The sequence below is a fragment of the Ambystoma mexicanum genome, chromosome 2p (assembly GCF_040938575.1).
Source record: "Ambystoma mexicanum isolate Mex_15411 chromosome 2p, UKY_AmexF1_1, whole genome shotgun sequence".
Taxonomy (NCBI): Eukaryota; Metazoa; Chordata; class Amphibia; order Caudata; family Ambystomatidae; genus Ambystoma; species Ambystoma mexicanum.
The window spans coordinates 1,269,173,999-1,269,197,395 of NC_090923.1; positions in this window are offsets into that span (position 1 = coordinate 1,269,173,999).

Consider the following 23,397-nt stretch of genomic DNA (forward strand, 5'->3'; position numbering starts at 1 on the left):
TGTCATCTACACCAACTTTGCAGATGACACCCAGTACTCCCATATCAACATTGACGGCACACTGATCCCAGTACTCAAACAAGTCAAAACTCTTGGTGTTTATACAGATGCTAACCTCTCTATGCACAAACAAATAGCAGCCCTCTCCTCGTCCACAGCCTACACAGCAAAACTCATTGCACTCAGTTGCCAATTTCTCACCCCTACAAATTGCATTACCTTGGCTAGAGCCCTGATCCTAACGAAATTGGATTACTGCAACATCCTCTTTCTAGGAACCTCTAAAACTAACTTAAACAAAATTCAATTACTACAGAACAAATCCCTTAGAGCGGCACTAGGTATCAAGAAATCCGCACATATATCTAGCATCAGAAGAGAAAATCATTGGCTGTCAATTGAAGCAAGAATCATTTTCAAAACACTTAGCATCGTCCATAAATGCATCACAAACCAAGCACCTAGCTACCTCAACAACACGATCAAGAAAAAAATCTCCTGCAGGACACTTAGATCTAGTAAACTGGCCCTCTTGGAAATTCATCAATACAAATACAGTAGAGCAGGAGGATGTATCTTCAAAGTCCTAGCCCCATCGCACTGGAATGCACTACCCCTCAGCATCAAAACGAGGACTCCCTACTAAAATTCAAAAAAGCGCTGAAAACTTGGCTATTCAACAAATATTAACCCTAACTAGTCCTACTCTACCTCAGTACTAGAACGCTTCAGGTTTACCTTCCTTCGTTGAACCAAAACATTAAATCCAGCACCCATGGTCCACATGTATCTCCAGGGGGCACTTTCCGACCCACAACTAGTGTTTTAAACAAACTGTGACCTGCTCCTTTGACCCATTGTAACTTAGTATGTGAAACTTGATTTAATACTCTATGTGTAAATGTTGATTTATTTGTCTGTAACTGTAACACTGTATAAACATGTGAGAATTCATCTGTAATTTCGCTGTGATACCCTCGGGTCTGGGCGAGTAACAAATGTAATAAATAAAAATAATAAATAAAAATGATGCATTGAACTGAACAATGTAGGATCACTTTGATAGCAAAGATGGTCTTCTCAAGGAAGTGTCTGGGCGTTCAGCAAGCACAGTATAAACAGTGCACTTGGAACCTTGTTCACAAAGCTTTCTTTTCAAAATGTCTTGACATCTTAATGAAAGAGAACAAGCACAGTCTTTAAGGGTTTACAGTGAACACTCTCAATCCTCATCTTGTCCACAATCATCAAATACAGGACTACAATGGAATTCTTCTTCCAGAGTTGGTTAATCTGATTCTGTGTGCTCGAACACTGCAATGATGGACACACCAACAATAGCATTAAAGGCTATGGACTGTTTAGAACTCCATGTATAGTTCAGGACATTTTACCTGTACCCAATGCACGTGGAGAATAAAGGATTTTATTCAGTAAAGTTAGCTATATGCAGTCTCATTAATTGCCTGATGCTTGACCCTAAAATTCAGTTTTCTCATCAGGATAGGCCAGGTTCTTAGATTCCAATCTTCCACATCTCTGGAGAGGATGTAATGTTATGTTATGTTATTTTGCATTTATATAGCGCCTTATATACCATTGGTATGGTCTGAAGGCGCTGGTAGGTTGAACGCCCTTGGGAAACCGAAGTTCAGGTCAGTGGAGAGAGTAGGGAGAGTCAACGGCGCGTGTGCGCACCGGGTATGTGTGCAGCTGGTGTGGTATTCGGGTAATAGCTGCTTCTTAGTTGAGTGGTGGTGTAAAGAAGAGAGTAAGCGTGGGGTGTGATATGATGGGTTACATGCTCTTTCAAACATTCCCTGCATTCCAGACCATACTATGTACGTCGCGCAGTTATGTGCGCACCATTCCGTTCTATGGACTTTTATTCATTCCATGTGTCCCCGTCTGCGCTACATACTCCGGTCTGCTCGACGCACTCATGCACTCCAGTCCGCCCAGCGCACTCCTGTCTGCCCCACGCATGCACTCCTGTCTGCCCCACGGATGCACTCCTGTCTGCCCCACGCATGCACTCCTGTCTGCCCCTGTATTTTTCATTCATCCACCCTACGCAGTCACCCGCTCCCCTCATTCACCCACTCCCCAGCTCCCCGCACTCCCCAGCTCCCCGCACTCATCTGTTTCCTCACTCATCAGCTCTCCTCACTTCTCTGCTCTATGCACTCATCCGCTCTATGTACTCATCTGCTCTATGCACTCGTGCTTTCCAACGCATTCAACTTATCCGCTCCCCGCATTCATTCGCTCGCTTCACTCATCCGCTCCCCGTACTCATCCGCTGCCGGTACTCATCCGCTCCCCATGCACATCCACTCCCCGTGCACATCCGCTCCCCGTGCACATCCGCTCCCCGTGCTCATCCGCTCCCCGTACTCATCTGCTCCCCATACTCATCCGCTCAATGCACTTGTGCTTTACACGCATTCAACTCATCCGCTCCCCGCACTCATCCGCTCTGCACACTCATCCGCTCTGCACACTCATCCGCTCAACGCACTCATCCACTCTATGCACTCATCCGCTCTATGCACTCATCCGCTCTATGCACTCATCTGCTAAATGCACTCATCCGCTCAATGCACTTGTGCTTTCCCCGCATTCAACATTAATATGCACTCATCAGCCCCTTAGAGTCATTCACTAATAATCCTGTTCTATAAATTCCTTTGCTCTCTACACTCATCCGCTCTCTACACTCATCGGCTCTATAACCTCATCCGTTCTATAACCTCATCCGCTCTATAACCTCATCCGCTCTGTAACCTCATCCGCTCTATAACCTCCTCTGCTCTATAACCTCATCCACTCTATAACCTCCTGTAACCTCATCCGCTCTATAACCTCATCCGCTCTATAACTTCATCCGCTCTATAACCTCATCCCCTCTATGCCCTCATCCGCTCTATAACCTCATCCACTCTATAACCTCATCCGCTCTATATACTCATCCGCTCTATATACTCATCCGCTCTATATACTCATCTGCTCAGTGCACTCATCGGCTCTATACACTTGTCGACTCTATACGCTCTCTGCGTTTCCATACTCATGCGCACTACACACTCTCCGCATTTCCATACTCATTCACTCTACATACTCATCCGCTCTACATACTCATCCGCTCTACATACTCATCCGTTCTACATATTCATCCACTCTACATACTCATCCACTCTACTTACTCATCCACTCTTCATACTCATCCACTCTAAATACTCATCCACTCTACACGCTCCTCCACTCTACACGCTCATACGTTATGTACATTCATCAGTTCTACATTCGCTTCTCTGCATTTATGCACTCATCTGCCATACACGCTTGTCCGCTCTATGCGCCCAACCACTCTACACGCTCATCCGCTTAACATGTTCATCCATTCTATACTTTCATCCGATCTACATACTCATTCAACTTACACACTCATTCGGTCTATGTAGTCATCTGTTCTTCCACTCATGCATTCTTCCACTCAGTGCATTCAACTGATTACACTCAACCACTCTACACACTCAACCGCTTAGCGTGTTCATCCATTCTATACACTTATCCGATGTACATACTCATTCGATTTACACACTTATTCAATCTATATAGTCATCTGTTCTTGCACTCATGCATTCTTTCACTCAGTGCATTCATCTGTTCAACACGCTTCATCCATTCTAACTATTTCATTGACGCCATTCACTTCATTCCCTCGTCCTGCATTACGTGCATTTCAGCAGTTTAATCTCTTTACTGTTTCCCTATGATTTATTCTTATTATCCACTTCACTGTTTTGATCTACTTTACTCGTTTAATTCTGCTTGTCTTTCTAGTTTATATTCAGGGTTATTAGCAGTCAATTTCTCGCCTCAGATAGTTTGTAGGGTTGGAGTCGTTGAGATGCTGTTATTCTGTTTGGGTTAGTTTGGTTATCGGTTGATTTTAGGGGAAGAGCCAGGTTTTCAGCAGTTTGTGGAAAGATGTTAAATCCTCAGTTTGGCGGATGTGGGGTGGGACTGAGTTCCACAGGGTGGGGGCCAAGGCTGAGAATGATGATCCGCCTTATCTGACTGAGTCTGTCTTAGGTATGACTAGGAGGCCGGCTGAGCTTTATCTTAAAGTGCGAGGGGGGTGATAGGGTTTTAGTTTGTCTGGAAGATATTGAGGTCCGGTTTTATGCAGTGCTCGATGGGAGATGCATAAGGTTTTGAAAGTCACCTTTCGGGCTACTGGAAGCCAGTGCACTGTCTTAAGGGCTGGGGAGATGTGGTCTCTTGGGCGGAGCGCAAGTAGTAATTTGGCTGCCGCGTTTTGTGCCCTTTGGAGTTTATTCAGTTGGTACGCGTGGATTCCGAGGTATAGGGGGTTTGCATAGTCCAATCTAGACATAACGATTGATTGGACCACGGAGAGTCTCTTAGGAAAGGAGAGATATGGAAAGATGCGCCTAAGGGTTTTAAGGTGGTAGTGGCAGGATTTTGAGACGTTGTTGACTTGGCGCGAGAGTGTTAGGTCATAGTCAAGGATGCACCGAAGATTTTTTACTGAGTTGCAGGGGGTCGGTGAGCTGCCCATGGCGGATGGCCAGGGTAGTGGTTGCGGAAGAAGCTCAGGGTTGCCACATACCATGATTTCCGTTTTGGAGGGGTTTAACAAGAGGTGGCTTTGGGTCATCCAGAGTTCTATGTCGAGGAGGCAGGAGGCCAGGTCAGGTCGGGGGTTGGGATTTGAGTTCATTAGTTTTAGAATTAGTTGAGTGTCGTCGGCGTAGTTGTAACACAGGATGTTTTGTGAACGGATTATTGGAGGGAGGGTGATCAAGTAGAGATTGAACAGGAGGGCAGATAGGCATGCTCCTTGTGGGACTCCCGTGTCGACTGGTCGGGCTTGGGAGGTATAGGTGGATAGAATCGTTATTTGGTACTATATCTTTGAGGAATGAAGCTATCCATTTAAGAGCGGTTCCACGAATTCCTAGGGAGTGGAGGCGGTCTAGGAGGATTGAGTGATTGATTGTGACAAAGGCGGCAGATAGGTCATGAAGGATTAGTGCAGCGCATCCCGTGGAGTCTGCCGTCATTTTAAGGTCATCCCAGATTGAGGTTAGGGTGGTTTCGGTTCTGTGACGGGCTCTGAAACCTGATTGTGCGGGGTCTAGGAGATTGTTGGCTTCGACAAAGGCATTTAGTTGGGAGTAGGCGGTTCGGTCAATGAGTTTGGCAAGGAATCTGGTGTTTGAGATGGGGCGGTAGTTTTTGAGCTGTAGAGGGTCGAGAGAAGGTTTTTTAATTAGCGGTTTGACATGAACCGTTTTGAATGCGTCGGGAAAGATGCCAGAGGAAAGGGAGGCATTTATGATGGATCTTGCATGTTCTCCTGCGCAGGTGGAAGCGAACATTTCTTTGAGGGTTGTGGCCGGGCAAGGGTCCAGCGGGGAGCCAGATGGTTTGCGGGCAGATAGAAGTTTGAGAAATTGCTCTGGTGATATTGGACTTAAGGATTTGAACATTGGTTGCGTAGTGGTCGCAGCTGGTTGGCTGGCCGCTATGGGGGGAGTATTGCCTGGTGGATGTAAAAGAGTCAGTTTGGTGGCTGAGTATTTGTTCTTTCGAGAGCAGTGGTGTGAAAGTGGAGGGAGAGTGAGTCGCACAGTGATTGTGAGGGGGGTCGGGACGGTCGTGGTGCAATCCGGTTTGGTGAATTCAGAGATGTTTTTGTGGAGTTCCTTGCTTTGGTTTTTGCAGTTTAGGATTCGGGAGTTGTAGTGGGCTTTTTTTGCTTTCCAGATTTCGGCCTTGTACTGATAGAGGTGTTGGGCCAAGGTGGCCCAGTTCTCCTTGGTTTTGTCTTTCTGCCATTTGAGTTCTAGGTATTTATATAGTTGTTTAGTGGTCTTCAACTCAGGAGTGAACCATCTGGGGAAAAGGCTGCGGGTTGATGGTTTGCAAGGGGGTGTGAGCCGCATCAGAGATACGTTGAGCCATGAGTCAAAGGCATCAGAGGTTATTTGTTTATTGAGTTGGCAGGTAGGTGGTGGAGATTGGAGGAGTGTGTCGGCTAGATCCGGGACGATAATTAGTTTTTTCCAGCATTTGCGTAGGTTCGGTGGTTCAGATTCGAGTACGGGAGTGGGGTCGGGTGAGCGAATGGCGAAAGAGAGAATGAAGTGATCGGATCAGATGATGGGGGTGGGGGGTTGACATGAATCCGGGTGTTGGAGCTAAAGATAGCATCAAGAGTGTGTCCTTTATAGTGTGTCGGGCCATTTATGTGGGGTTGGAGGTTAATTGCGTCTAAACCGTCAACCAGAGGGTGTGTCATAGGGTTGGTGGGGATGTCCAGCCATATGTTAAAGTCTCCAAGAAGGGTGAGGTTGGAATTATTTAGTTGAAGGGTGTCAATTGAGTTGCAGAGGTTGTTTGCAAATTGTCTATCGTAGCTTTGGGGCCTGTAGATTATTAGGAAGCTGTGTGAGAGCGACAGAGAGAGGGATAGTTTAACGAGGAGTGATTAGCAGGAAGGAATGGAAGGTTGATGATTGAGGCATGGAAGAAAGACTTGAAGACGAATGCTACGCCCTCTCCTCTAGAGGGACGGTTGAGTGGGGTGAGGGAGTAGTCAGGAGGGAAGGCTTCACTGGCGATTGGAGCGAAGTCGTCACAGAACCAAGTTTCGGTGATGAAAACCAGGTCTGGTTTGTCAGAGGTTAGGAGTTTCCATTACAGTTGATGAGAAGTCGAGGGAGAGGGGTTTCAGGAAAGGCAAAGCTACGGGGGACAGAGGTGATTGGGGGAAAGTGGAGGTGGGTCGAGACAGGGGATGGGATGTCCTGTGGAACAGTCACATACCGAACATTGCATTGTTCCAGCGTGTTGATCATTTCTAATTGCTGAAAATAACTCTGTAAAATTCCAATAACATTGATGATATCTCTCGAAAGATGTCATGCTGCATGGAATTGGAATTTTCACCCTCAATATGGAATCTCCTTTCAAATGCATACTGCACCAACCATTGTATCGCACTTTCAGCATCCTTTGCAGAAATTGTAAAGTCTTACCTTTTTAGCACTAGAACCCATATGTTGTGTCTTGTTGTGTCAAATCGTTTCTAGATAATCAACCAAGTGTGTGATGGCTGACCAGTTATTTGTTGATTCCCATGTGCCATGTCTTTATGTTATGTACAACCGTGACAGCAATTACCAATCAATATGGCAAATATTTGGAACATGTTGTGGAAGGAACAAGCTCTAAAAGTTTCTACACGTGTCCCAAATTGCTTTTATTCGATTGTGGGGCACATGATTTTGGAATATGTGAGGCATATGTTATGGGCCTATTTCCATGAAGGAATTGTTTTTCCTTGTGAGAATCAGTCAACAAATCACATTCCTGAGGATGAAAGGACACTATTCTCTTGCTATATGTTCCTTGAAGATGGGTTAAATTCAAAACTATGCATTCCCATATATTGTCCCAGAATCATCCCTGTGTGGAATTCAAATTGACAGCATTTTGATGGGATTCTAGTGCCCTATTATAAAACATCTAATTAAATCCCATGGAACCTTAAGAAGAAATTGTCTGGCATCCTCTAGTGGACGGGAAAATATATCTATTTTCATAATTGTATTCACCCTAGTGAAACGGTCCTAGTTTAAGATAAGGGAACTGTGCTTTGAACCAACGATAAGTTTGAGAATTTCCGTTTACTAACCTTATGTATCTTCCTTAATTTCATGTTACTTCTTTTCAGATAGTCAGTACACATTCTGTGTCAATTTCCAACTGATAATATTTACCTTGTAGCCATGCCAAGAATTTTATTTCACTGCCTAAAGACCCGCCAGTCTCAAAATTGCGCCTATGCTAGGCGTAAGGAAAGATATGAGAAACTGTGGTAGATGTTGTATTGCATGTGCTTCCTTCATGACTTCCCCCTTCATCACCTGCAATGCACATGCATGAACATAATGCAAAAAGTGGAAATGACACACAACATGACATTATCAATGGGTATATTTCAAATTCATGTTTTGACAGATATAGTACACAACTAAAGGTTTACTCTCAATCTCTACAATTAAGCACTAAGAAACTCGCAGGGGCCCCTGTATCATCCACAATCCACAGAACCTTTCACACATGCCCCACAAACCCTTCCCAGACCATGAAGTTCTGCCACCAAAAGTCACCACCAAAACTATGGTGGATCAGTGTAGACTGAGCTGATGCTTCCTTCCTATCCCAGAGAAAGACTCATGCATCCCCACATTCCAATACTACCCCTAATCAGAGCTTAGACAGGCCTACTACTCAATTTCAATGGATACATTGTATCAACCCTGCCCACAAATCCCCCTATGGCTGAAGAAAGCCCAATCTTTCTCCTCTAGTTCCTCCCTAAGCATCCCTTATAGGTCAATCGACAAGTACTACCACTAATCAAAGCTATCACATCACAATTATGTAATTCTACTACACACATTATTTCAACTCTGCCCACAAACACTACTTTGGCTAAGGCAAGGCCTCTGCTCCCCCCACCCCCAAATTAATGAAAGGTCGGCAAGTAGTCAGCAATCCATATGAGAGATCTTGGTGGATGAATAACGCTGCAAATATTATATATGACTGCAGAAAACATGTGAAACCCCGCCACCATCAATGGTATCTATATATGATCTGAGGGCTATAGAGGCTGTCCGCAACGTTGCATAAGGCCTTCCATAGACCATAGAGCATATTTCCATGTCTGGCATGGATTCCTCTCATGTCTGCAGCCTTCTCCCACACAATGCTGTATTTAAACAAAAAACACACCTGAAAATTACAGCAATTTGCCCGTTCCCAAGCATCTTTATCCATGAACCTCAATTCCCACCCACAGACCATGGCAACTGCAAATTATGTTTTAAAGTTTTCAGTAGGTATTTTGGGTACCATGTAATTTCATTGCAGGATGTTCTTTTTTCGCAGGCTTTTTTACCACAGATTTTTTAATGAAAAAACTCATCAAATTTTGTATTATTTATTTTTGGGCGGTTCCCCCCATCCTCCCATCACCTTTGATTTTGTATATATCCCCGAACACCCACACCCAATATATATATTTTTGCAATCCCCAAAAAATTCGATTAGTTTTTTTGGCAAAAAATCACAGCAAAAAACCTGGCGAAAAAACATTGCACGATGAAAGGACATCGTACCCTATATATTGACCTCTTTAAGGGCCCCTATAAGCCCTTTAGGGCAGGAGCCCGTCCAGGTGCTTCATAATAGCTTTTCTTTCCAGCTCTGGGAGTCTTAACCCCACAAACATCCACAAACTACAACGGTGGCACCCTTCATCAGGGTGGACCCTCAGTCAACAACTAGATTTTCTCTCTTTAAAAAAGCCAATCCTTTTTTCCAGGTAGTAAATTCAAACAACTTTTCAATTGTTCGAGAGAAAAAGAAATATTGATTTAGAAAGATGGCTTTGTGACCGCAAAGAGCGATCTTTCTAAATTGAACTGTCACTCCCCTGCCACACACTAGTGCACGCAGGGGCTAACAGGCACAGCAAGAGGAGTCGTTGTGGGAGTGTCAGGTGAGTATCAATCTGTGTTGTGCTGCGAAGGGGTGGTGGGTGGGGTAATGGGTCATTCAGGGGGTTTAAACCCCTGATTAAGAAAAGAACTAGCGGGAGAGGGTGGGGAAGGGATCACCTTGGTGGGTGAGGGGCACTGTAGTATGTGATATTTATTTTAATTTTAAAGCCAACACAAAATTCACTGAAAAAAATCGCTCTTTTTTGTGTCCGGTCTTTAAAATGTGGGGATATCACATTGAGCATGTTTTCCCTTACCACGTCTGCAGTGCCGGGTCCATTTCCCTAGAAGAGTATCCACTGACCAGAACATAAAGCAGCAAAGAGGGAAGCCAGTTAGACCTATAACCTGCTGGTGGACTGTATAGGGGAAACCCACTACCATTAATTCCTTTTTGCCTTTTTTTTACACACCTGTTAAAGAAGTAGCTGGACGCATTTGTGCCAGACCATAAACGCATTGTGAGTCTCATCCAATGCGACGTCCTAGCAAATCTGTCCAGCAGTTTGATCTGTAGCTAAAACCCAAAATGTGTCTATTGAAATTCATGGGAATGTGTGACATTTTTTAATTTCCTAACAACTCCCCCCTTCACATTCAGGCATTATGTTTCCCCCAAAAGATTTTGATGGACAGATTAGTGGAAGGTTGTAGAAATTAATAGCCACCCAATAGTGCTCTTGACTTGGGGAGTCCAACTCATCCATAACATCTGGGCGGCATCACACCACCTTTTATATGCATGTATGTATTCATGGTTTATTAAGGAACATGTGTTCTGAGTCTCAAGCTGACACTTAAGAAATGTGTTCTTTAAATAGACAACCAATTCTATTCTTGAGATTTAGGCTTGTGGACGTGCATGTACCTATCCTCAGTGATGGATGATGGTTGGGCTCAGACACGAGAAATGCTCATGGCAGAGAGAAATACATGTGGCACGTGTGTGGTTTCTCGCTGCCATGGGTATTTTTTGCTGTGAATGGGCAGGTTGTAAGTGGGTGAAGAGTTGGGCCGCCCTAAGGCCCACCCACTCACCACCTTTGCCATTAATACATAATAGGGTCATATCTAACCCTTTTGTGCATTACAATGTACAGTAGTGGTGTACTCCATGACTGTACATCCTCAGTTTCTACCATAAGTGTGAGGGTGGAAACAGTAAATACAGCAAGTGGTATTTCATCACTAGTTTGGCAATTACCACTGGCTGTAGTTGTAATTACTGAACTGGAGAACTTTAAGACGAGGTAGCATGAATGGTATGCAGAGATTACTCAAAACATCAATAATCAAAACGACTCAGAAACTAGGCAAAAAGATACCTGTTTTAATGCCAATTATCTCAAACTGACAGTACAACGAACGTCATCGGACATATCATAGCAAGATCTCAATGAAAATCTTATTATAGGTGAGGCACAATCTGCGTATTACTAATGTCATCCTACGTGGCAAACTACAAAACCTACTAGCAAGTGTGATTGGGTCTAAGGGAATACCTTTGTATATGTTCCACAATAGTCTAATGGGTGTGAAAGAAGTGATAGGTTTCTTAACACAAGGTGGGACAACTAAGCTAACCTCCGTCGCCCCTCTTCCACCCACGCTAGCAGCACGCAGGCCAGACTGCCAGGTGCTTGGCGAGCTGGTCATAACCATAGCTTCTCACCAATTCGAACATCATCCATCAATTAGTTTCAATTAGGCCTTTTGAACTTGTGCTTGAAAATATTCTCTGTTCCTGCAGAATACAGGAGAGTAGAGATACACTCATTTCTCATGCGTAGGTGGGACCATCATGCTTGTCCAACTTCCTCCCTCCACGTGACTGAAGACCACAAAATCGAGCTAAGGCATATCAAAAGGACTATTTTCCAATGAGCCTCTGACGTCTTCTTTGTTATTATCCACGCCTTCAGAACAGGTGGTTAATTCCTTCACAGATTGCAACTAATTCCTGTTCCTTCCCGCCGGAAACAACCTTGGCTTCTTGGCTTGTTCAACCTCACCTTTCTGAAATTCGCCTGTAATTCACTTATTTTCTTACTGCGACACACTTGGAAAATAATGTTTTTTTCTTCGTCTGTCCGGCTCTGCTTTAATATATATATATATATATATATATATATATATATATATATATATATATATATATATATATATATATATATTGGCACTTTCCGCAATCTATTTTACTATAAAGCTAGCCTCATGAAAACTTTGTCTGCTTGCGTTGCTTTGCATCTGTACATGTATGACCTGACTTTAATAATTGTATTTGTTTCCTCAGCATAATCCTCTTCATCTTGATACATTCTTGATGCCTTATAGAATACCCGCATTCCTTTGTCTCTGTATCTCTTCTAGGTACGCCAGACCGACTCTCGCAAGACGTCACCAATCTGCTCTCGTGCATTCGTCCTTTCCCTTCTGGGTGTTCAATTAAATAGCCATCATACTGTCTTGCATGCAGGTATGGTTTTCTCAACGGGAGCCTTTCCTCCAGGATTCTCTTGGGTATAGGCACTTCCCCTGGTACTGCTTGAGTTTCACACTCTGGTACCCAACATATAGGCAATATGGGCAAGGTGGTTGAGGTGGGGGTACTTAGCTCCTTCTCTACACTCCCCCCTCTGGGCAATTCATTGACCAATCTTCACTTATCCTTTATATCCAGACATCCTTGTTTGAAGAAATGCTTCTTCGAGGACCCATATCTTTATGACTCCCTCCGGCATCCAGCTGATTTCACATGCTCCTCCTTGTTCCAGGTCATAAGCATGCACTGTCCACTTGCACTACAGTAGATCTATCTTCCCACATAATTCCTATGGTCCTTTCGATACAGGAATTTCGTTCACTCAGGTGCATGGATACTGGTGTTCAAAAAGTCTCTGATTTCTTCATCTGTCAAGTCCTTGAATTTCCATCCTGACTCAACATCGATCATGATCTTCATCTCTATGGCTTTCTTTGCTCTCTTCCTGCATTGTGAGATTATTATCTTGATCACACAGAATCCTAGTAACACTAACAAGATCAGTGCTCCAAGAAATCTGAACATGTCTGCCATCCATTGCGGGATCCAAGAAAAGAGTGCTCCAAACCAACTGTCATCAGCAATGTCTTCTACTTCTTCTATCATCTGGCTGTGCAGTCTTGTCAGCATTTCTATGGCCTCTGTAAACGTGCCATTCTCGTCATCATGAGAAGGTATGAATGTGCAACATGATTCTTCAATTTTTACACCAACACCTCCATCCATAGCTGTAATTAAATACAGGACATATCTGTTCTGAAGAGCCATCAATATTACAGCTTTCAATTCTTCCTTGAAAGCAATGAATCCCTTTATGGTCATGTTGATCGTTTGCAGCAATTCCCATCTGGTAATCTGCAGCCATTTGGTATTTGTTGCAATCTGGATTATCGGCATGACGTTCATCGTGAATACTGATGAAGTCTGGCTGAATAGTCTGTGCTCATAAGGAATAGAGTCAAAAGCATCTATTGACTTGGCTGAGAAATAGTTCTCTCATTTCTTTCTACTTATCAGCTCTACAGATCTCTTCTTCCTCACGTGAGCATCTGCTTATGGAAAACTGTCAATGTTCAAATCACTTTTTGGAATCACTAACGCTGGTGCATGAACATTCACCAGCGTGCATATTCCTCCCCAATCCTTGGGTAGCTTAGTGTAAGCCTTGACTCCACAAGCCCAATAGTGATCCTTCATCACTGCTGTCCCAATGTTCTTTCCTGTTGCTTCAAAGACTTTTCTGCATTTCTGATTCTCTCCAACTTTTCTGGTGCCATTATTTTCTGAAGCACAGCTTTGCACTCTGCAAAGGTCCTCCTCTGTCTTTGACCCAGGTCAGTAGTTTAGCATGTTTCAGCCACAGTGACGTACATGCCACTTGTGCATTCCAAACAGTCAATTCAGGGTGATTAGTTATCATCCAGGCTCTGCAGATGACTACTCCTTCTTCCCATCCATCTGGTGACAACACTGATCCCCAGACCTGCATTTGGCCTCTGTTTTTCCATATCTGAATGTCTTCAGCAGTCCTTCCTGGACTCTCAAGTCTTCAGGTTACTTCCCATATGATTCCTGCTCCTTTCATACCAGGCTTCATACTTAATTACATGATTCTTGGTATGTGCCCTATTTCTTGTCTTTGTATCCTGGACATAATCATCTTCATCTGGATCTGTCTTTTCAGTTGCCCATTTGAGATAGGCATCTCAACCCATAAACTGGCCTCTTGTACAACAGAATGCAAGGTGCGATAGACTATGTGCAGTCGGAACGTCTACCTCTATGGCTATAAAGATTTTAGACTTTCCCATACCATAAGGCAGGAGTGCACATACAAAGCATTCCTCCTTCGAGGTTCTCCGTCCCATTTCTTTCATATGCTGATACCATATGTTATTCCCCAAATGCGCTGTACTGTCAAAGTAATCATTTCACCCCCCCCCTAACGCTTCTTTTAGGTCTTATGTTTCTCTCATGAACCTCTGTAATCAAATCATGAAGTACATCAGTATATGTCCTTCTTACTGGACCAATTCTAGTATCAATTGTCAGTAAGCTAGGTGCTACCTGTTTAGGAGCGAATTCTAGAAGCCTTTGCCTACTTTGATGCCACATCCTGGCAGTGGCAAATTATGGCCATAGAGATTCTACTAAAGCCTCAGTACACAACCTTTCCTTAAAAGGAATCCCTGGCTTTCTTATTTCAGGCTTAACTACTTGGACATGTGCCTTTACAGTAGGGTTAATCACATAAGGTCTTGGTTGTCTAGTAGTTGCCACATGTGTACCTTCCTTGGCCACAAGATGAACAGGACCTCTTACTTTATTGGGATCAAAATAATATGCAGTGCGTACTGAAAGCGAGGGAGGAGTACCACTACAAACAAAATTCATGAATAACTGAAATAAAAATAGGTCCACTTCTTGCATCAATGACCTCTTGCCCATCGTGGTCGTCTGTCGATGTCAGTGACTACGTTGGTACTACTGCTGCCTCGCATTCTTACTCTCTTTATGGGAGGAAAAAATTACATCTATTGGGGCAACATTATAAAGTACTCAGGAAGTTCTTTGATCTTCTCTCCAAACTCCTTGATTAGCTGGCTGATTACTGGACAATTCACTGGATTTCTGATATACACAGAAGCATCATCTTTTCACCATACGTAATGTGGATATTTCTCCAGCAGATAGTAGAAGACAAAAGAAAGTATGTTCTCTGTGTCCACACTCAGAAGCTTCATTTGGGTCTCGGTGTCCTCTCGGAATAACAATTCACCTGACCAACAATGTCCCTTATCAATTGATTCAATGATGCATTATTGTTTGGTCTTTCAGAAAAGTCCGGACATCAGTTAATTGTCCAACATAATGTGGGCATTCCTCTATAAGATAATAGAAGACCATACCAACCAGTCTATGTGCAGTATCCTCAAATAGGGCCTCTGTACTGTTTTTCGAACGATAATCAGGAAGCTGGAACACTTGCTCTATAATAGCCGCGAGCAGTCTCCTCACGATTGGGCCATTTTTAGGATCTTGCTGAAAATTTAGTACGTCAAAAGTTCTTCCCACGAGCGAAGGATAAGAGCACAAAATGTAGATAAATATAGCAAGAACCATCCGGTGTGCATTGTCATTGGGTACCACCATGGGCACCTCCAAAAAGAGTTTCAATGGGAAAGGAATCAGGGTACCCTACCCTATCCCAGTCGTTGAGAAGGGGAGCTCTTTGAGTTTGACAAACTCTCCTTCTCGATCAAGATGTAAGCATGTCTTAGTCCAATATCAGCAAGCTCTTAAGGCTCAAGAACAAATAATTTTCCTTAACTCTTTTCTTTTGTAGCTTAAAAGAGAGTCCTGCAAAAATCCACTGTACTCTTTTTATTATTTAGTTGCTTAAGCATCCTTCTTCCTCGTCATCGACCTAGTCTGCATGTGCGGAAGTTCTTCCCCGATGTGTACTTTCATTGGGGTGCGGGTGATGGGGGTTCTCCAGTATAGATCTTTGTGTCGCCAAGGAAGATCCAAGCATGTCTGCCTTGTACTTTGACTGCAGACAGTGTGACGTCTAAACCATGAAAGGCCCATTGAAGCGTGGTTCATGCCACTTCCTTGTAAAGTTATGAATTAGAATTTCATCTCCAGGAAAGAGTTTTGAAAGACACAATCCTTTAACTCCGATTGTTGGATCATCTTCTTCTGTTTTCTGCGCTGCCTTACCCCTCTTTCACTTGAGTTGATCTGAAATGACAGAGATACCTGCAGTCATACATATAAGATACTCACGTGTCTCCTTTCCTAACAATTCTGCAGTTGAATGGGCATCACTTCTAGTTCTAGATGGAGGTCTGAGGGGTGTCCTCATTCACCTCCTTGTCACTTTTTCATGGGGGGGTAAGATGGTGGCCTGACCCTGGTTGATTTCTCAATGCACATAATGCCAGTGGTAGGCAATGCAACCATCCTTTCTTCAGGGTGCATTTCAATTTGGCTATTCTTTCCTTAAGCAAGCCTTTGAGTCTCTCACAGATCCCATTTGCTTGCAGAAGATAAGCAGACGAGAACTTATCTGCTCATAAACTTCATTAACGAAATGAGGGCCATTATCTGATCTTAATACTTTGCATATTCCCCATCTTGGAAACACTTTTCTTACTAAATATTTGGCAGCACAGGTGGTGTCTGATTGAGTACACGGTTCAGCTTTGATCCACCTCAAAAAGAGACAAAGGACTACAATCAACAAATTTGGAACAAACCATTAATCCGCAATAGTTGTGGCGATGCTCTCTTTAGTGACATGTGCAGAGTAGTACAGCTGTTCTAACGCTACCCTTAATAAGGCTACAGGCCTCACTGTTTTACCCGTGCTGTTCTGTCGCCATAGTGCTTTGGAAGGGGATAAGGAACACCCCCGCTGCATCCACAGGTCTTTCTTATCCTGAGGTGCTTCCACTTGGACCTCCATAAGCTGAGTTTTAGACAAATTACAATAACACTCAGACACACTCATCAATGTCACCATTCTTTTGTTCACATCAGGTGTTTCAAAAGTCATTACGTCATCTGTACATGCAATATGTTTGGCTTCCTCGTCTGCCTTTTGATTTCCACATGAAATTAAATCTGCTCCCTTAGTGTGTGCAGCACATTTAACCACTGCAATAGCTACTGGGAGTTGCAGCGCTTTAATGAGTCTATCAATAAAGCGGTGTGTTGCACCGTAGTGCCGTCCGCTCAGATGTAGCCCTTTCTTTTCCAACATACTAGCCCTGCATGCACTGTTGACGTCACATAGGTGGAGTCACTGTACACTGTTACTTACTGGTCTGCATGTTTTTCGAGCATGACAATCAGCACCACTAATCCTGCAGCCTGTGCTGAAAAGTGAGACCATAGTCGTACACTTACCAATACTTCAAATTCTCCACTGGCCGTGTGCCTTACCACAGGGGTACCTGTATATCTTTGCCCATCATTCTGATCTATTTATGAAGAACCGTCAATAAAGAGAATCTCCCCAGCAGCCAATGCATTCTCTTTTCTCCTCAGAGCTCATCATAGAATTCTTCATAATTCGAGAAATCATGTGCCGGCTCACCTTCTGCCAATGGTTTTGCTACAAACAAGGGAGAGTTCATGATCTTACATCTAACTACTTTGATGATTGGATTCGATATATCACCTCGTAGGCCAAAGCCCTTTGGGACATCAACGTACCTTTAGGTTTCTCCAAAATAGCAAACAATGCATGTTCAACAAATAATGTCATAAAACATCTCAATACCATGCTTGCAGCATTCTCAATGGCAAAAGTTGTGGCCCCCAAAGATTGTTTGCCTGGAAAATGACCCCTTGTTACTGGATCTAGGATTCCACATTTTTTTTTTTTTTTAATTTCTTTATTGGTATTTTCCAACAAAACAAAGCAAAACGTAAGACCTGGCATCGGTCATACTGTACAAACTGCACCCCTCTCATCCTCATTCCCTCCCTGTTCCCCCTCCCCCACCCGCCCTCTGAGATGATGGAAGTCATTATGATGTTGGTTTTTATCACCATGGTGGTGCTGCCAGCGTTTCCACGTTGTGTGACAAGTTGACTGATGAGTCCTGCATTTGATCTGATTGATGTGCATCGACATCGTCGGTCGTTGAAAGCAAATATGCGACATACGGTCCCCATATGTCCGGGGGGCATGCACGTAATGGCATAGTCCTAATGAAATCAGTTTCCACATCTTGACAAAAAGTTACATCTTTCAGCCAGTGCTGCAGTGTTGGGGGAGGGCCTCTGCCCCATGTATAGGCGATTCTTCTTCGTGCTAGAACCAGCAATACATTTGTCAGTCTTTGCTCTGTGCTCGGTAGTGATTGGGTTAGGCTTAGGAGAACCGCCTTTGGTTCAAAGACGAGATCCGTTCCTATTATTGCAGAGATTTTTACGAGCACTGCTCTCCAGAAGGTGGCCACTGGGGGACAGGACCATGCCAGGTGAAGAAAGTCTGCTGTGGGCGCTCCACATCTACAACATTCCGCCGAAATAGAGTCTCTTTGAGAGTGAAGTTTTGCAGGTGTGTGGTATGTTTGGTGGAGGTAGTTGAAATTAATCAGCTTAAACCTAGCATTGATCGCCACTCTGTGTGTGAGTTTTAGGGTGTAGGCCCATTCTTCGTCAGGGATTCTGCTGCCCAGTTTTTTTTATTCCCACCTTTTTTTGGCATTTGCCCAGGGTGGATTCAAATCGTGGAATAGACCCTTGTAAATGCTTGTTACGAGGTGCCCGTCTCCTTGGGCTTGGGTTGCGTAGTGAAGCAGTGGCCAGGTTGTCGGTTGTTGTGGGAAGTCTTGCATAACCCCCTGAAGCGAGTGACGTAATCTGTGGTATATGAACGTGTATAGGGCATTGTTTGCTCCTCTCTTACGGGCTTGTTGCATTGTCAAGAAGGACCCTGCTGGAAAGAGGTCATCCATGAAGTGTAGCTGTAGCTTTTCCGCCCACAGTAGGAAGCCTTTTTCAGTAGTGATGGCTATGCCGGGAATATGTTTGATCGGCAGAAGTGGAGAATACCTGGATACGAAGTCATCCTCTTTGGCAATTTTCCTCCAGATTGAATATGTAGTGGCCAAAGGGTTCATTGCGGATTGTGTGACTGGGAGTCGTCAAAAGATGATGGATCGAAGGAGATGCGGTGTTGCCAGTGCTCTTTCTATCTGAACGTGTGGTCTTATGAATTGCACTGCGTACCAGTGGCTGAGGTATTGCGCTTGGGCTGCCCAGTAGTAACGCTCCAGATCCGGGAGGGCTAGTCCACCCTGCCGTGTTGGAAGGGTTAATGTGGAGTATGCGACCCTTGCCACTCTATCAGCCCATATGAGGTCGAGGACCATGCTCTTCATGCGTTGGAGAAGTTTTTGTGTGAGGGCCAAGAGAATGTTCGAGAAGGGGTATAGTAGTTTTGGTAAAACGATCATCTTTATTATCGAGACCCTGCCCCAGAGGTTGAGTGGTAGCGATTTCCACCTGTCAATCTTGGTTTGGATGGTGGCCATGACGGTTTCGTAATTATTGTGAATAATTTCATCTTTCAGGCAGGACATGTAAATGCCGAGGTACAGCACACGGGTGAGTTGCCACTGGAAGCCAAAGTCGTCAGTGAATTCAGTAGTGGCAGGGGTAAGTGGGAAAATTACGGATTTGTTGTTGTTAATTTTCAGCCCTGAGAAGCGCCCAAACTGTATTACAGCCCTTATCACCGGGTTCAGGTTCTCATCTGCGTTTTGTAGGAACAAGGCTATGTCATCTGCATAGAGTGAGATGATCATCCTGTGCGGGCCAAAGGCGAGGCCTCTGTGGAGGTGGTGCATGCAGATGTCCGAGGCCAGGGGTTCCATTATTAGAGCGAACAGAAGTGCAGAAAGCGGGCAGCCTTGTCTCGTCCCTCTTTGTAGGTGAATATCGGCAGAGCTGTGACCGCCTAGCAGGATGTTGGAGATGGGCCTTTTGTAGAGTAGAGAAACCATGTGCAGAAACCGTTTGTCCAGGACCGTGAACATGAAGGGCCATTCAACCGAATCAAAAGCCTTCTCGGCGTCCAGCAGCACCGCCACTGCCTGACTGTCTGGTTCGAGGTCCTCCATTGCTCCGAACATCCTTCTTATTCCATACATGTGTTCCTCCCAGGGACAAAACCTGCCTGGTCTCCCAACACCATGGCGGGCATGAGCGGCAGAAGCCTTTTGGATTGAATTTTTGCAAATATTTTGTTGTCCAGATTTATTAATGAAATTGGCCTGTAAGAGCCACATTCTATTGGATCTTTGCCGTTCTTGTGTAAAAGGATTATGTTGGCTCTTTATAATGTTGAAGGAAGCAGATCCCTAGTGAAGGCATCCTCGTAGACCTGGAGGAGCAGTGGGGCGAGAATGATTGCAAAGTATTTGTAGAAGTCGCTGGATAGGCCATCTGGTCCAGGTGCTTTGGAGTTAGGTAATTCCTTGATGGCCTTGAGGATCGCCTCAACGGTGATAGGGGCATTCAGTGGTTCTCTGAGCTCGGGGGCGACCCAATACAGTTCAATTTCATCTAAGTATCATGTCAGCTCAGCTGAGTCGGTGGAGTAGCTCGAGTCATACAGATCTTGGTAGAATTTGCGAAAGCTTTCAACAATGTCGATTGTTGAGTGGACAATATTGCCTGAGGGATCTCTCACTGAGTCGATCGCTGTGGGGAGTCTATCGGCGGCTATAAGCCTCGCGAGCAGGGCCCCGGGCTGTTGACCTTTGCCATATTGCCAGATCTTGTGGTGTCTGTCCAGGAATTTTATTTCCCTTTCGGCTGTGTTTCGGAACACCTCTAATTCTTTCTTGATAGCTGCTAGCACTTGTAGGGTGTTGTCTGTTCTAAGGGTTCCTTCGAGGTCCTTGAGTCTTGATTCACTAGCATTCAACTCTCTCCGTAGTAGTTTTAAAATTCGTATTCTTTAGTCATGCAGACCCCTCTGATAAAACATTTCAAAGTTTCCCACAGAGTCCCAGCTGAGTGTACTGAGCCACGGTTAGAGTCAAGGAGGAGTTCCAGTTAGTTTCTGAGTTCTTCTGCGAAGACCGTGTCTTGCAGTGCTCGTGGTTTGAATCTCCAGTGGCAACGTGGTTTGTTTGCTTGTGTGTTGCTGCAAACTAGGTACACCATGGAGTGATCCGACAGGGTTCTTGGCAGAATGTGGCATTCATCCCATTGTAAGCGGCTGTGGCTAGATACAAGGAGGTAATCTATACTCGAGCTGGTCTTGTGGACCCAGGAGTGTAAGGTAAAGTCGCGTGTGTTAGGGTTCTTTTGCCTCCAGATATTGACTAGGTCGTAGGCTCTGCAGATTTCAGAAATTTGTAGAGACGCCTTAGATGGATTCAACGTCGTGTGATGAGATTTGTCTTTGGCCGGGTTCAGCGTCGTGTTGAGGTCACCACCCCAGATGATCGTGGATTCCTTGATCGTGCTCAGCTCTGCCATTACCCATTCAAAGTTGTTAGGGCCATCTGCGTTAGGGCCGTAAGAGTTCACTAGAGTGACATCTTCCCCGTCTATTGTTCCATGTAGCAGGAGCGATCTGCCTTCTGTATCCTTTTTTTGGGCGATAAGTCTAAAATTGATTGCTTTGTTGATAATTATAGCCACTCCTCTAGCATAGGACGAGAAGGAGGTGAAGTAGCGATGGCATCCCCATTCCTTTGCCCATGTATGCTCGGAATTCGGGCGTAGGTGTGTTTCCTGGATGAGGGCAATGTCAACTTTGTGTCGGCGCAGGTATTGGGTCATTTTCCTAACCTTCACTGGCTGATTCCTACCTTTAATGTTCCATGTGGCTACGGTGAAGGCGCTGTGTCTATAATTCTTTGTGCATGCGGTTCTTGGCGTTTGGGCTGTGAAGGGTAGGGGGGTTGGATATTGTCGTGATGAGTTTGTTTGAGACGTGTTCCTCTCCAAAGTGGAGCACGTGGGGTGCCCGGGATGTCATAAAACTTGTGAACTCCCAACTTGTGCACGTATCCCTCCCAGTTTCCGTGAGCAACCCCCAACTGGCTTGGCGTGGTTCCCACCCCCTTTGATGTGTAACTTAGAAACTTGAACATTGCTGTGCTAGGGGCGCTTGGATCCTCCCAAGTCGCGTGGCCTTGAGGGTATCAAGCCCTCTATTTTGTGTTCCGGCAGTATTGATGATCACAATGAGCTTTAGGCTAGTGTGTCTTTATATCTATGGCGGATTCCTCTGGGCTCTTTCTCTTTGTGTTCATGCTTGGTTGTTTTCCGGTGGCCGACAGCCCGCCTGATCAAGGTATACATTGGCCTCCTCGGGGGTTTGGAAAAACTGGGCTCTGCCCTGGTGTTGTATCCTCAGACGGGCCGTGAACAGCATCGAGTAGGAGATTTGGTTCATGCGAAGTCTCTGTTTGACATTGATAAAGGTCTTCCTTTGCGCCTGGACAGCTGGAGATAAATCAGGATAAAAGTGGACAGTGTCGCCGTCATACTGTAGCTCACCCTTCTCCCTGGCCAACCGGAGTATCGCATCTCTGTCCTTATAGTTAAGTAATTTTGCAATAATTGGTCGCGATGACGCTCCGGGGGTGGGTCTTGACGGTGGTATTCTATGGGCTCTTTTAACGATGAATAGGGGTGAGAGGGTGTCGGGCCGAAAAGGGTTTTACACATTTCTTCAATGTGATCTTCCATCTTGCCTTGGGGTTGTTTCTCTCTCACCACCACTATTCGAATGTTATTTCTTCTGGAACGCCCTTCAAGGTCTTCGTTTTTCGCATTGATCAGTTTGATTTGTGCTTCGAGGGATGACACTCTAGTTTTTAGAGATGATGTCCTGTCATCTAAACTAGAGATCGGTTGCTCCGCCGCGTCCAGGCGCTCATTGTGAGTGTCCAGACGATGCTGAATTTGATCAACCTTGGACAAAAGGCCGTCTAGCTTGCTGTCTAGGTTATTGATTCCAGATTTCAGTTCTAAAAGGAGCGCTCCGATGTCAAGTGGTTGGGGTTCAGTGTTGTCTTGATGTGGCGAGGGAGGCGAGGATTCTGGTTCACTCTTGTGTCTCGGAGTTTTTGCAGAAGTGCCTGAATCAAAGTTCAGTTTACGTTCTTGTTTACCAATTTTCCCCATAGCGAGTGAGAATGGGAGGTGTCACTGGTCGCCTAATAATGGAATTTGGAAAGTAGTCCAGGCGAGGGGCTCAACCACCAAGTATCCATAATGCCCGTGAGGATTCTCGTGTCTCTGTGGGCACTTCACCTGATGTTAATTATCTTCCCCAGTACTCTGCAGGGCCAGGTTTATGGCCCATCATATGTGCTTTGGGGCCAGTAGGGTGTATGCTGCTTGCTTGGTGCAGACAGCATGCGCCACGTCTGTGGGATCTCCAGTTGGAAAGAACTGCAGAGCTGTAGAAAGTGCAGGTTGATCACGGCGGCCCCGTTGGACTGTGGGGAGCTGGGGCCCCTCGCTGGGTGGTGGTGGAATGTTGGGTGGGGGCAGCCCAAAGGGGCACAGTCACTCAACCCCAGGGGGGGCAACGAGAACGGGCCTGGGATCAGCATTGCAGGCCTGAAGCTCCTTTCACTGTGCGCACCCCCTCCAGTCCACCCTCTCCCGGCCCGCTCCATACCTTCAGGGCCCCAGCCCTCAGCCTTCTCTCTGTGGGCATCCTCCGGATGCAGCCGCCAGGGTCGCTGGTGGTGA